Source organism: Triticum aestivum, chromosome 1A, assembly GCF_018294505.1.
Source record: "Triticum aestivum cultivar Chinese Spring chromosome 1A, IWGSC CS RefSeq v2.1, whole genome shotgun sequence".
In the NCBI taxonomy this organism is placed as follows: Eukaryota; Viridiplantae; Streptophyta; class Magnoliopsida; order Poales; family Poaceae; genus Triticum; species Triticum aestivum.
The window spans coordinates 334,764,634-334,779,256 of record NC_057794.1 but is presented as its reverse complement, the minus strand read 5'-3'; positions in this window follow the sequence as shown (position 1 = coordinate 334,779,256).

Here is a 14,623-nt window from a genome sequence, read left to right as displayed (position 1 = left end):
TCTGTAGCATTTCTCATATTATATGTAGATGACATACTTTTGATGGGAAATGATATAGAACTCTTGGACAGCATCAAGGCCTACTTGAATAAAAGTTTTTCAATGAAGGACCTTGGAGAAGCTGCTTATATATTAGGCATCAAAATCTATAGAGATAGATCGAGACTCCTCATAGGTCTTTCACAAAGCACATACCTTGATAAGATATTGAAGAAGTTCAATATGGATCAATCCAAGAAGGGGTTCTTGCCTGTGTTACAAGGTATGTAATTGAGCTCAGCTCAATGTCCGACCACGGCAGAAGATATAGAAGAGATGAGCGTCATCCCCTATGCCTCAGCCATAGGTTCTATTATGTATGCCATGCTGTGTACCAGACCTGATGTTAACCTTGCCGTCAGTTTGGTAGGAAGGTACCAAAGTAATCCCGGCAAGGAACACTGGACAGCGGTCAAGAATATCCTGAAGTACCTGAAAAGGACTAAGGAAATGTTTCTCATTTATGGAGGTGACGAAGAGCTCGTCGTAAAGGGTTACGTCGACGCTAGCTTCGACACAGATCTGGATGACTCTAAGTCACAAACCGGATACGTGTATATTTTGAATGGTGGGGCAGTAAGCTGGTGCAGTTGCAAGCAAAGCGTCGTGGCGGGATCTACATGTGAAGCGGAGTACATGGCAGCCTCGGAGGCAGCACATGAAGCAATATGGGTGAAGGAGTTCATCACCGACCTAGGAGTCATACCCAATGCGTCGGGGCCGATCAAGCTCTTCTGTGACAACACTGGAGCTATTGCACTTGCCAAGGAGCCCAGGTTTCACAAGAAGACAAGGCACATCAAGCGTCGCTTCAACTCCATTCGTGAAAATGTTCAAGATGGAGACATAGAGATTTGTAAAGTACATACAGACCTGAATATAGCAGATCCGTTGACTAAACCTCTCCCTAGAGCAAAACATGATCAACACCAGAATTCCATGGGTGTTCGATTCATCACAATGTAACTAGATTATTGACTCTAGTGCAAGTGGGAGACTGTTGGAAATATGCCCTAGAGGCAATAATAAAAGCATTATTATTATATTTCCTTGTTCATGATAATTGTCTTTATTCATGCTATAATTGTGTTATCCGGAAATCGTAATACATGTGTGAATAACAGACACCAACATGTCCCTAGTGAGCCTCTAGTTGACTAGCTCGTTGATCAACAGATAGTCATGGTTTCCTGACTATGGACACTGGATGTCATTGATAACGAGATCACATCATTGGGAGAATGATGTGATGGACAAGACCCAATCCTAAACATAGCACAAGATCGTATAGTTCGTTTGCTAGAGTTTTCCAATGTCAAAGTATCTGTTTCTTAGACCATGAGATCGTGTAACTCCCGGATACTAGAGGAGTGCTTTGGGTATGCCAAACGTCACAATGTAATTTGGTGACTATAAAGGTAGACTACGGGTATCTCCGAAAGTATCTGTTGGGTGACATGGATCAAGACTGGGATTTGTCACTCCGTATGACGGAGAGGTATCACTGGGCCCACTCGGTAATGCATCATCATAATGAGCTCAGAGTGACCAAGTGTCTGGTCACGGGATCATGCATTACGATACGAGTAAAGTGACTTGCCGGTAACGAGATTGAACGAGGTATTGGGTTACCGACGATCGAATCTCGGGCAAGTAACATATCGATAGACAAAGGGAATAGCGTACGGGATTGATTGAATCCTCGACATCATGGTTCATCCGATGAGATCATCGTGGAGCATGTGGGAGCCAACATGGGTATCCAGATCCCGCTGTTGGTTATTGACCGGAGAGTCGTCTCGGTCATGTCTGCTTGTCTCCCGAACCCGTAGGGTCTACACACTTAAGGTTCGGTGACGCTAGGGTTATGAAGATATGTATATGCAGAAACCCGAATGTTGTTCGGAGTCCCGGATGAGATCCCGGACGTCACGAGGAGTTCCGGAATGGTCCGGAGGTAAAGAATTATATATAGGAAGTGCTATTTCGGGCATCGGGACAAGTTTCGGGGTTATCGGTATTGTACCGGGACCACCGGAAGGGTCCCGGGGGTCCACCGGGTGGGGCCACCTGTCCCGGGGGGCCACATGGGCTGTAGGGGGTGCGCCTTGGCCTAGATGGGCCAAGGGCACCAGCCCCTATAGGCCCATGCGCCTAGGGTTTCCACCATGGAAGAGTCCATGTGGTGGAAGGCACCCCTAGGTGCCTTGGGGGGAGGGAAACCTCCCCTTGGCCGCCGCCCCCCTAGTAGATCCCATCTACTAGGGCCGGCGCCCCCCTGGCACCCCTATATATAGTGGGGGGGAAGAGGAGGGATTTCACACCAGCCCCTGGCGCCTCCATCTCCCCCCGTTACGTCTCTCCCTCGTAGTCTCGGCGAAGCCCTGCTGCTGTGACGCCCTGCATCCACCACCACGCCGTCGTGCTGCTGGATCTTCATCAACCTCTCCTTCCCCCTTGCTGGATCAAGAAGGAGGAGACGTCTCCCGTCCCGTACGTGTGTTGAACGCGGAGGTGCCGTCCGTTCGGTGCTGGTCATCGGTGATTTGGATCACGTCGAGTACGACTACATCATCACCGTTCTTCTGAACGCTTCCGTGCGTGATCTACAAAGGTATGTAGATGCATCTAATCACTCGTTGCTAGATGAACTCCTAGATGATCTTGGTGAAACGAGTAGGAAATTTTTTGTTTTCTGCTACGTTCCCCAACACTACACACTCATTCACTCGAAGAGACTCCAATGGCAATCCGAGGGGTGAGCCTGCTGGATATGGACTTCAGCAAGGAGTTCCCCTTTGTGTTCGCCATTCAGTCCTATGGCTGCACCAAGTTGAATGTGATGTACGCCAACGATACGGACTCGGTGAAGCTCTGCCTCGCCTCAGTCCTATGGCTGCACCAGGTTCTGGAGCATTCGCCCGTTTCATCGGCAGCGCCGACTGCACCTTCGCTACGGTGGAGAGAAGGAAGAACGCGACGATTCGGCCATCTGATGCAACAAGATTGTCGACATCCAGAAGCAATACAAGATCATCAGCAACGGGCAGGAGAAGGACTCCGTGGTTGACCTCGCTGAGACCATCATCGACCCCTGATACGCCAACATGAAAGAAGATGACCTGAACACGTGGGACGTACATCTGAATCTAGCCTACATAACCTACGTGGCCAAGGACGCATACGCATGCTATGACATTGTAACACCCTCGATGTGGCTATAGCTCCCACGTGTCGAGGCACGACTTAGAGACATAACCGCATTGAAAGCAATGTCGCAAGTTAGGCAATCTTCATAACATCCCATGTAATATAGATTATAAAAGGGCAGATACATAGTTGGCTTACACTCGCCACGTCAATCAAAGTACATAAATAGCATTACATCAATCAAGCACTCATGGCCCGACTACGGCGCCAAAATAAAAGATAACCCAACATGCGACACGGTTCCGATCACCCCAACTGGGCACCACTACTGATCATCAGGGAAAGACACGTAGTATCGGCGTGAGTCCTCGTCGAACTCCCACTTGAGCTCAAGCGCGTCATCTGGAACGGAATCATCAGGCCCTGCATCTGGTTTGGAAGTAAACTGTGAGCCACAGGGACTCAGCAATCTCGCACCCTCGCGATCAAGACTATTTAAGCTCATAGGTAAGGCAAGGTAAATATTTGGAGCTGCAGCAAGCGACTAGCATATATGGTGGCTAACCTGTTCGCAAAAGGGAGCAAGAAGAGGAGGCAAAGCGCAAACAAGTAACTAGAAGGAAACCTGCGGCAAGCATTACTCTAACACCGTGTTCACTTACCGGACCCCGCCGAGAAGAGACCATCACGGTAACTCACACGGTTGATTCATTTTAATTAAGTTAAGGTTCAAGTTATCTACAACCGGACATTAACAAATTCCCATCTGCCCATAACCGCAGGCACGGCTTTCGAAAGTTCAAATCCCTGCAGGGGAGTCCCAACTTAGCCCATGACAAGCTCTCACGGTCAACGAAGGAATAGACCTTCTCCCGAGACATTCCGATCAGAGTCGGTATCCTGGTTCTTCAAGACACTTCGTCAAGTTAAAACCAATCCAGCAACACCGCCCAAATGTGCCGACAAATCCCGATAGGAGCTGCACATATCTCGTTCTCAGGGCACAATCGGATAAGCAATCCGTACAACTAAAACCAGCCCTCGAGTTTCCCGAGGTGGCGCTGCAAGGGGCTCTAGGTTGGACCAGCACTCAGAGGAGCACTGGCCCGGGGGGGGGGGTTAAATAAGATGACCCTTGGGCTCCGGAAACCCAAGGGAATAAGAGACTAGGTGGCAAATGGTAAAACCAAGGTTGGGCATTGCTGGAAAACCTTTAATCAAGGCGAACTATCAAGGGGTTCCCATTATCACCCAACCGCGTAAGGAACACAAAATCCGGGAACATAACACCGACATGATGGAAACTAGGGCGGCAAGAGTGGAACAAAACACTAGGCGAGAGGCTGAGCCTTCCACCCTTTACCAAGTATATAGATGCATTAAGATAACAAGGCAATATAATGATATCCCAACAAGTAAATAATGTTCCAATAAGGAACGGTCTCCAATCTTCACCTGCAACTAGCAACGCTATAAGAGGGGCTGAGCAAAGCGGTAACATAGCCAATCAACGGTTTGCTAGGACATGGTGGGTCAGAGGTTTGACATGGAAATTTGGGAGGCATGATAAGCAAGTGGTAGGCATCGTAGCATAGGCATAGCAAAAGAGCGAGCATCTAGCAAAGCAAAGATAGTAGTGATTTCGAGGGTATGATCATCTTGCCTGCAAAGTTGTCAGAGTTGACTGGATCCTCGAAAGAAAACGGAACGCAATCAACCACATGCAAAGCTCAAAAAATATGATGCAAAGATGGCATGCTATGTGGGATGCAATATGCGATGCATATGCAAGATTTGACAAGGAATGCATGAACCTGGCCTCAACTTGGAAATCCAAGTGTGCCACTGGAAAGGTGAGATTAAATCGCTTGAAAACGATATAAAGAACGCCGGAATCGGAGTTACGGTTTGGAAATGGCAAGCAATTCAAATATGACCACGTTCTGCGATTTACAGCAAGTAGCCACCTAAATGCAACAAGATAAACATGCTACAGCACCCAAACATGGCATCAAAATAAATGGCAGGGATCCACTCATGATGCTTAACAAAATACTAGCACTGAGCTACGACCAATTCATCCATTAACAGGTTCAAACAAGCATGGCAAAAATGCATTTGGTAAAAAAAAATCAGACTTAGTGAAATTAACACTTGTCTGGAATTTCAGATCAGGTATCCCACTTTGGAGCATGAAAACTATATGCTACAGGACCTGAAAATGGCAAAGTAAAACATGGCATGGAGCTACTCAAATAGCTTAACAAAAGTCTCTTAGTGACCTTGAGCCAAAAGGGATCAGAAAATACATTTGCAAGCATGTGAACATGGCAAAAACATAATTAGTTCTCAGACTTGGTGAAAACTGGAGCATGCTGAAACAGATATCAATTAGGCATGTTTACGAGCTCGATGCGCTCACTACAGAGCAAGTCATGACAAACTAAGCATACAGCCATCAAGAATACACAAAATACAAGCTAGACATGGCAAGAACAATAGCATAGCATGCACGGATCAACTACAACATCCTCGGCAAAATTGCTAACAAGTAGACAATCTACCCAGATTCACGAAATAGCAAAAGTAGAGCTCAATTGCCTCAAGCTAGGGTGCTCCATAATTGCAAACAAAGACATGGATGGATAGAGAACTACAAGATTAACAAAACATCCTTAATGATCATCCTCAAAAGAGGCACGGATCACTAGGAAACAACATGAACATATGGCATATTGACATAAACAGTCCAAGGACTTAGTGCATATGCTAAGTCCCTAAAATCAGCATTAACGAATGCCCCACTTTGCAAGCTTGTGCTAGTCACCACACACATCACAAAAATACATGGGTTGCACCTTTGGATAGATGGCAAAACATATAACAAAACACATGTAGAGCTCTGGGGCATATCATGCACACAATAATCATGGCAAAAATGACAAATATCTAATTAGAGCAGCAGATCTGACCATTATCTCAAATAGCACTCTTCCAACAGCATTTGGGCCATCAAGATGAACTCAAATGAAAATGATGCAATGAGATGAAATGATGTGCTCTCTGAGACGAACATTTTGATATGCTATATGCCCAAAACGGAGCTACGGATGCGGAGTTAAGACATGATGAACATGGGCAAAATATTAGGGTTTCGGGGATAAAAGTCAACCGAGATGGGATCCGAATCCAGATCTGGCCGCACGGACTTCGAGGTTCACTGGATTGCTCGCCGGAGTTGACGAGGGCGGTCGGAGCAAGGGAGGCTGGCCGGAACAGGCGGGGAGGCGAGGAGGCGGTGGTCGCCGGCGTCGAGGCGGGCGAGGTGATGAGGTCGGCGGTGAGGCGAGCCGCGGCGGCGCCGGCCGGCGAGGTGAAGGCGGCGGGGCAGCGGCGTCGGGCGGCGGGGCGAAGAAGGCGCGGGGAGGCGGCCCGGTGGCGCGGTGGAAAGGGCCGGCTGCGGGCTTCCGCGGGCTGCGGCGGCGGCGGGACCCGGGTTGCCACGTGGCGCACCCCGGCTGGCCGGAGGCGGTGGCGGACGCTGTCCGGCCGGGGACGGACGTGTCCGGCGCGGCGCGGGATGTTTTTTTTAGGGTTTCGGGGGGAAGAAGAAACGTGGATCTCTGAGGGGGTCTTTAAATAGGCATAGAGGGAGCTAGGAGAGTCCAAATGAGGTGCGGTTTTTGGCCACGCGATCGTGATCGAACGCTCTAGATGATGGAGAGGGTTTTGGTGGGTTTTGGGCCAACTTGGAGGGGTGTTGGGCTGCAACACACACGAGACCTTTTCAGTCCCTCGGTTAACCGTTGGAGCACCAAACGAAGTCCAAATGGTACAAAACTTGACAGGTGGTCTACCGGTAGTAAACCAAGGCCGCTTGGCAAGTCTCGGTCCAATCCGGAAATGTTTAATCCCCACACACAAAAGAAAGGTAGAAATGACCACCGGAGGAGAACGGAGCGCCGGAATGCAAAACGGACAACGGGGAAAATGCTCGGATGCATGAGATGAACACGTATGCAAATGCAATGCACATGATGACATGATATGAGATGCATGACAACGACAACAACACACGGAGACAAAAACCCGAACCCGAGAAAATAAAATAACTTAACGCCGGAAACGGCAAGAGTTGGATTACATATTAGGCAAATCATATCCGGGGTGTTACAACACTCCACCACTACGAAAGGATCTCGTCCTGAGATCTAGGACTGAAAGAACGCCGGGTATTCAGAACGGAGGTGATCCTCGCGTTTCCAGGTAGCTTCACGGTCGGAATGGTGTGACCACTTGACTTTGAGGAATTTGATTGACTTGTTGCGAGTCTTGTGTTCAGTCTCTTCAAGAATAGCAATGGGGTGCTCATGATAAGAGAGATCTTCTTGGAGCTCAATGTCCTTGAAGTTGACGGTGCAGTCAGGAGTCTTGAAGCACTTTTGGAGTTGAGAGACATGGAACACGTCATGAACATTTGCAAAGTTTGAAGGAAGCTCGAGTTGATAAGCGAGATCGCCTCTCTTGCTGACGATCTTGAAAGGTCCCATGTATCTAGGGGCAAGCTTCCCTTTGATACCGAAGCGACGAGTACCTTTCATAGGAGAGACGCGGAGGTAAACATGATCTCCGATCTCGAAAGCCAAATCATGGTGCTTACTATCATAGTAGCTCTTCTGGCGGGATTGGGCTGCTTTGAGGTTATCTCGAATGACTTTGCACATTTCCTCTGCCTCTGTGATTAAGTCATTTCCCAAAAGTTGATGTTCACCGGTTTCAGATCAGTTGAGAGGGGTACGACACTTCCTGCCATACAGAATTTCAAATGGGGCCTTGCCCAAACTTTCTTGAAAACTTTTGTTGTAGGAGAATTCAGCATAAGGAAGACAATCCTCCCACTTCATGCCGAAGGAGATCACACAAGCCCTGAGCATATCTTCAAGAATCTGGTTGACACGCTCGACTTGACCGCTAGTTTGAGGATGGAAAGTTGTGCTGAAGCGGATGTTGGTGCCCATGGCCATCTGGAAAGATTCCCAAAACTTGGAGGTAAAGATGCTGCCACGGTCTGAAGATATCACTTGAGGAATACCGTGCAGAGAGACAATCCGAGAGGTATAGAGCTCCGCCAATTGAGCTGCAGTGATTGACTCTTTGATAGGCAGAAAATGAGCCACTTTAGTGAGTTTGTCGATGACAACGAATACAGCATCATTGCCATGTTTGGACTTTGGAAACCCAGTCACGAAGTCCATCTCAATGTGGTCAAACTTCCATTCTGGAATGGCAAGAGGTTGGAGGAGACCAGCTGGCCTTTGGTGTTCTGCCTTCACTCTTCTGTAGACATCACATTCATTCACGAACTGAGCAATTTCGTGCTTCATTCGAGTCCACCAATAAGCCTGCTTGAGGTCCTGATACATCTTCGTGCTCCCAGGGTGGATGGAGAGGAGAGAATTGTGAGCCCCGTTCATGATCACTTTACGAAGGTCACCTTTGGGCACAACAATACGATCCTCGAAGATGAGAGTATCCTTGTCATCAAGGCAGTAGCACTTGTACTTGGGTTGACTCTTGGCAATCCCAATCTTCACCTTTTTCATCATAGCATCAAGAAGATGAGCTTGGCGAATCTGGTCTTCCAAGGTAGGAGAGACTTGAAGGTTGGCGAGGAAACCTTGAGGAACAACTTGCAGATTAAGTTTGTGGAAAGCTTCACAAAGCTCGAGTTGATAAGGCTTGAGAATAAGACTGTTGCAATAAGCCTTCCTGCTCAATGCGTCAGCAATCACATTGGCCTTGCTTGGAGTATACTTGATACTCGGATTATACTCTTGAATCATTTCGACCCATCGAGTTTGCCTGAGGTTGAGATTAGGCTGAGTGAAGATGTACTTGAGACTCTTGTGGTCAGTGACGATGTCCACTTTTCTTCCCAATAAGAGATGTCTCCAAGTCAAAAGAGCATGCACAACTGCCACCAACTCGAGATCATGAGTGGGGTAGTTCTTCTCGTTGGGCTTCAACTGGCGAGACGTATAAGCCACAACTTTCTTCTCTTGCATCAACACTGCGCCAAGACCTTGGAGAGAGGCATCACAAAAGACCTCGTACGGCTTGGATTCATCAGGCGGAGTCAGAACTGGAGCAGTGACCAATTTCTCTTTCAAAGTGTTGAAAGCAATGTCACACTCCGGAGACCAAACGTACTTGACGTGCTTCTGGAGAAGATTTGAGAGAGGCTTCGCGATCTTAGAAAAGTTTTCAACGAATCTTTGACAGTAGCTTGCGAGACCAAGGAAGCTTCCCAATTCACAATTGCAGACACCTTCTCAGGATTTACCGCAATGCCCTTGGCAGAGATGATATGACCAAGGTAAAGAACCTCATCGAGCCAAAATTTGCACTTGGAGAACTTGGCATAGAACTGGTGTTCCCTCAGCTTATTGAGTACCAAACGCAAGTGCTTGGCATGATCTTCCTTGTTCTTCGAGAAAACCAGAATGTCGTCGAGATAGACCAAAACGAAGTCATTGGTGTAGGCGTTGAAGATGAAGTTCATCATGCGAGAGAAAGTCGGAGGAGCGTTGACGAGGCCAAAAGACATGACAGTGTATTCATATGAACCAAAGCTTGTCCTGAAAGCCGTCTTGGGAATATCTTGCTCGCGGATTCGCATCTGATGATAACCCATACGAAGATCAAGCTTGGAGAATACTTGGGCACCTTTGAGTTGTTCGAACAGCTCGTTGATGTTGGGAAGTGGGTATTTGTTCTTGATGGTCTTCTTGTTCAATGGACGGTAATCAACACAAAGTCGGTCCGTTCCATCCTTCTTCTTCACAAAAAGAACACCACAACCCCACGGAGAAGAACTAGGCCGGATGAGACCCATTCTATCTTGAATATCGAGTTGCTTCTTCAGCTCCTTCAACTCTTCAGGTCCGAGCTTGTAAGGACTCTTGCACACAGGTTCCGTGCCAGGCTCAAGATAGATGATGAATTCAACTAGCCGGTGCGGAGGCATTCCTGGAAGCTCTTCTGGAAAGACGTCTTGATATTCGCAAATGACTGGAATCTGCGAGATAGCATCCAGTTGACCCTTCTCATTGAGAGAAAATAGACGGATGGTATCATCACGAGTGGCAAAGACAATTACATCCTCAGACGAATGAGTCAATTGAATCTGCCTGGCTGCACAATCAAGCTGAGCCTTGTGCTTAGAAAGCCAATCCATTCTGAGAATAAGATCAATGTCTGAGTCACCAAGAACGTTTGGAGAAGACAAGAACTTATAGTCACCCAAAGTGATTGTAACATCCGGAACACATACTCGAGATGTCATTTGACGGGCCGGAGAGACAATAGCCAACGGTTTCGACAACACTTGAGTAACAAAATCATGCTTAGATGCAAAAGGTCTCGAGATGAAACAATGCGATGCACCAGTGTCAAAAAGAACTCTTGCAGGAATATCGTTAACAGGAAGGTTACCCATGATGACATCTGACGAGTCCTCTGCCTGAGCTGCATTGACCATATTGACCTTGGCGTACTTGGGGTTATGCTTGACCACAGCTGTACTTGCCGATCTCACAGGAGGAGGAGGAGGAAGACGCCTCTGATTGAAGCATTTGTTGGTATAGTGACCCTTCTGTTGGCACTTGTTGCACGTGACCTCTGAAAGCGGACGGTGATACGGAGCACTCGATCTTGGAGCTTGAGACGAAGTCCTATTCTAAAAGCCACGGTTGGGTGGGTGGGAAGATCCACTGCCACCTTTGCTCTTCTGCTGATACGGCTGACGGAATGGAGGAGGAGGAAGCCAATACATCTGCTGCTTGGCCACTTGAGTAGAGGAAGAAGGAGTAGCATCTCTGACTCGCTTCTTGGAAGCATCACACCTCAGTTGAGCGGCCTCTTGCTTCAATGCCATGTTGTAGAACTCATCGTACCTCAAGGGCTCAAAGAGGACAAGAGCTAGCTGGATTTCTTCCCTGAGACCACCCCTGAACTGGTATATCATGCTCTTCTCATCGGGGACGTCCTTCTTAGCAAAGCGGGCGAGCTTCTGAAACAACTTGTTGTAGTCATAGACAGACAAAGAGCCTTGCTTCAGGTTGCGGAATTCCTCACGCTTGCTTTCAACCACACTCTGAGGAATATGATGAGCTTTGAAGTCTTGACGGAATTCATCCCAGGTAATCACATGGCCTCCTCTGGAATCCTTGTACTGCTGGAACCATTCTGCAGCTTGATCTTTGAGTTGGAAGGAAGCGAACTTGACAAAGTCCTCAGGCCTGACGTTACTGCACTCGAAATGCTTGCACAGATCCACGAGCCAATCGCCAGCATCGGTTGCCTCAACACAATTGCAGAAAGTGTTTGGCCCATTAGCAAGGAACTGGTTGAGTGTAGCAAAGTGATTCTGATTGTTGCCTTGGTTCCCTTGGTTGCCTTGATTACGCTCTTGAAGAATTTGCATGATCAACTATGTGTTTGCATTGGTTGCGGCCATCATAGCTTGACATGCCTCCGGAGGAGGTGGAGGTGGTGGCGGATCCTGATTCTAATTCTTATTGGTGCTCTTAGCGGGAGCCATCCTGAAGAGGGTGACAACCGTTAGCACATTGACAGATAAAATGAAGCTGAATCAAACGGGATGAAAATTCCAACATATAGTCTTCACATCCAAACAAAATGAACGAATGCATTCCACTTGAAATGGTCACATATCCATAAATTGAGAAGCCACTTAGAATTTAGGTAGAGGAATAAATCAACAAGGTACGGATCAAGAACGATTACTCGGTAAGAAATCCCAATCTCAAACCAAATATCCGTGGAAGAAGAACTAGAGCTACAAGAATTCCCACCTATGAAACTCCCGAACCTTTCCGGTTATGCAATCAGGTGTTGGGGATATAGGGGAAGCATAATATCTCACCCAAATCTAGCAAATCCTACATCCAGCTGTATCCATCCTTCAACACATAACCGAGAAAAGTTCGGAAACCATCTACCTCAACCTTCGAAAAGCATCCGTTATACAAGTTATGGCGATACTCCCGAACTCCCGCCCCAGTACTGGGTGGCGTCGAGGTTATCTCACCAACAAACTGCATAAAAGAGATTTTCGATGTCGGCGTACTAAACTCAGGTATTCCAGAACTGCAACGATAAAATTGTGACGACAACACCTCGGAGCTCAACTCCCCGGGACACTGCCACGACCCCTATAGACAGGATGGACCAAGAACAACATTCTCGTCACCAAACCATCGGAACGATTCCAAGATACCCGCGTGATCCTAAAATTTTTTTAGTGAAATTTGAGAAGAGAAGAGTCAAAACTCTACGTCAGGATGCCTTACCAGAGCGATGAGGAGACTGGGGAGTAAAAAGAATTCCTAAACTCTCCGATATATAATTCCTAAATGACTCAAAACATTTTTCTAGACTCAACAACGGCTGCTAAAAACGATCAAGCAATGGGGGCTCCTAAGGTTGGGGAAGGCTCAGATTACCAACTTGTAACGCCCTCGATGCGGCTATAGCTCCCACGTATCGAGGCACGACTTAGAGACATAACCGCATTGAAAGCAATGTCGCAAGTTAGGCAATCTTCATAACATCCCATGTAATATAGATAATAAAAGGGCAGATACATAGTTGGCTTACACTCGCCACGTCAATCAAAGTACATAAATAGCATTACATCAATCAAGCACTCATGGCCCGACTACGGCGCCAAAATAAAAGATAACCCAACATGCGACATGGTCCCGATCACCCCAACTAGGCACCACTACTGATCATCAGGGAAAGACACGTAGTATCGGCGTGAGTCCTCGTCGAACTCCCACTTGAGCTCAAGCATGTCATCTGGAATGGAATCATCAGGCCCTGCATCTGGTTTGGAAGTAAATTGTGAGCCACAAGGACTCAACAATCTCGCACCCTCGCGATCAAGACTATTTAAGCTCATAGGTAAGGCAAGGTAAATATGTGGAGCTGCAGCAAGCAACTAGCATATATGGTGGCTAACCTGTTCGCAAAAGAGAGCGAGAAGAGGAGGAAAAGCACGAACGAGTAACTAGAAGGCAACCTGCGGCAAGCATTACTTCAACACCGTGTTCACTTCCCGGACCCCGCCGAGAAGAGACCATCACGGTAACTCACACGGTTGATTCGTTTTAATTAAGTTAAGGTTCAAGTTATCTACAACCGGACATTAACAAATTCCCATCTCCCCATAACCGCGGGCACGTCTTTCGAAAGTTCAAATCCCTGCAGGGGAGTCCCAACTTAGCCCATGACAAGCTCTCACGGTCAACAAAGGAATAGACCTTCTCCCTAGACATTTCGATCAGACTCGGTATCCCGGTTCTTCAAGACACTTCGACAAGTTAAAACCAATCCAGCAACACCGCCCGAATGTGCCGACAAATCCCGATAGGAGCTGCACATATCTCGTTGTCAGGACACAATCGGATAAGCAATCCGTATAACTAAAACCAGCCCTCGAGTTTCCCCGAGGTGGTGCTGCAAGGGGCTCTAGGTTGGACCAACACTCAGAGGAGCACTGGCCCGGGGGGGTTTAAATAAGATGACCCTCGGGCTCCGGAAACCCAAGGGAATAAGAGACTAGGTGGAAAATGGTAAAACCAAGGTTGGGCATTGCTGGAAAACCTTTAATCAAGGCGAACTATCAAGGGGTTCCCATTATCACCCAACCGCGTAAGGAACGCAAAATCCGGGAACATAACACCGTTATGACGGAAACTAGGGCGGCAAGAGTGGAACAAAACACTAGGCGAGAGGCTGAGCCTTCCACCCTTTACCAAGTGTATAGATGCATTAAGATAACAAGGCAATATAATGATATCCCAACAAGTAAATAATGTTCCAACAAGGAACGGTCTCCAATCTTCACCTGCAACTAGCAACGCTATAAGAGGGGCTGAGCAAAGCGGTAACATAGCCAATCAACGGTTTGCTAGGACATGGTGGGTCAGAGGTTTGACATGGAAATTTGGGAGGCATGATAAGCAAGTGGTAGGCATCATAGCATAGGCATAGCAAAAGAGCGAGCATCTAGCAAAGCAAAGACAGTAGTGATTTCAAGGGTATGATCATCTTGCCAGCAAAGTTGTCAGAGTTGACTGGATCCTCGAAAGCAAACTCAACGGGCTCCTCGTTAGCGAACTCGTCTCCCGAATCTACCCAAACAAGACAAACAAGCAAACGGAACGCAATCAACCACGTGCAAAGCTCAAACAATATGATGCAAAGATGGTATGCTATGCGGGATGCAATATGCGATGCATATGCAAGATTTGACAAGGAATGCATGAACCTGGCCTCAACTTGGAAATTCAAGTGTGCCACTGGAAAGGTGAGATTAAATCGCTTGAAAACGATATAAAGAACG